A 1,524-nucleotide genomic window follows, 5' to 3' on the forward strand; every position below is an offset into this window, starting at 1 on the left:
TAGTGCAATTTCATCATGAGTACTAAAATAAAAACAACTCAAAGTGTAATTCTTGCTGTCAATGGGTCAACAATACTGTATCAAATGCAAAAAGCAATACATTACATTATATCATTTGTAAGTTTTTGTCATTCAAGACCAAAACTGAGTACCAAATCTAATGTCATATTATTATGTATTTCAAAAATTGCAGTCATGATATCAGTCATTTGGTAGAATACAGGTAGATTTCTTCTTTTAAGAGAACTAAGACTATCATAGACAAATATTTAGTTGAACATAATACTAATATCTTTTCTTCTTACTCTTTCAGAACTTTTGGCTATATTCATTTTCTCTATTTCCTGTACTATTGTCACTATCACTGGTTTGCTTTTGTCTCTTTTGCTTATTCATCTGATAAATGTCAGAGTCACTCGGTTGCTGGTGAGTCCATTCAGAAGAGCTGGGTCCAACTTCTAGTTCTGCAACATGATTTAGTGAGGAAGATGGAGATGGGCTATTAGGAAGTGGTGCTGTCATCTCATAGTAAGGAAGCAGCCACATTGGGTTATAGGCATGCTACTACATTTTCTGAATAAAACAGTATTCTTGAGGTAAAACAGGATTATTAATTGGCAAAAACTGCATAGGAAATGAAGATCTGCCCACAACTTCTTCATTCCTGTAGCTGTGTGAGTTTGTCTTAACACAGTTCTCAAAACTTTGGTTAGTTGGTTTAGAAAAACAAGAACTCCCAAGTCAATACTCTGCATTAATTGATCTTCCATATACACGAATTCCAGGCTATGGCATAAAATACTGATTCTGGATGTTTAAAACAGAGAAATCCAAAATACTTCCACTTTCCTTCTCTGTCTTTGCAAAGGATCACTTTAGTAAAAGGCCCAGCCAATGAGAAACTGAAGGAACAGCTTGTAAAGAATTTCTTCTCTTACTCTAGCCTCTAAATTTCCCACAAACACTGTGCTGTTGGCCTCCTCCTGAGCAAGGAACATCCCACCTGCCTGAGCCCGAGGATGGAGGGGGTGCCACTTCGCAGACCCCACTCCCTGCTCTATGGCACTGCCCAGGAAGGAGGGGGCAGGGCCCTGTGAAGAATTTTTAATAAGGTTGATTGTAAATGTTTGGAAATGGATAGAGTTGATGGCAGCACATTATCTTGAGCGTAATTAACAGCATTGAATTATGGGTGTGATTGTGATTGAAAGGGAGACATTTAGGGTCATGTATGTCACTAGAAGGAAAACTAAAGGATAAAACATGGGACTGTATAACATAGTGAACCCTGTTGTGGATGATGACTGTGGTTAACAGGACAAATCTAAGAATGTTCTTCCGTGAACTAGTACCAATGTACATCACTATTACAAGGTGTTAATAATAGGATGGTATATGGGAAAAAATACAACTAATGCAAACTATGGACAGTAGTCAACAGTAATATTGCAATATTCTTTTATCAGTTGTAACAAGAGTACCATACTAATGCTAAGTGTTGATAGCAGGGTGATACAAGGGATA

At 37.3% G+C, this 1,524-nt stretch overlaps 1 pseudogene; it reads right to left on the reverse strand.

Annotated features, from left to right (window-relative positions):
- Nucleotides 1-285: 285 nt before the first annotated feature.
- Nucleotides 286-998, reverse strand: LOC119508590 (annotated as a pseudogene).
- Nucleotides 999-1,524: the final 526 nt, after the last annotated feature.

This window comes from Choloepus didactylus, chromosome 13, assembly GCF_015220235.1.
Source record: "Choloepus didactylus isolate mChoDid1 chromosome 13, mChoDid1.pri, whole genome shotgun sequence".
Taxonomy (NCBI): domain Eukaryota; kingdom Metazoa; phylum Chordata; class Mammalia; order Pilosa; family Megalonychidae; genus Choloepus; species Choloepus didactylus.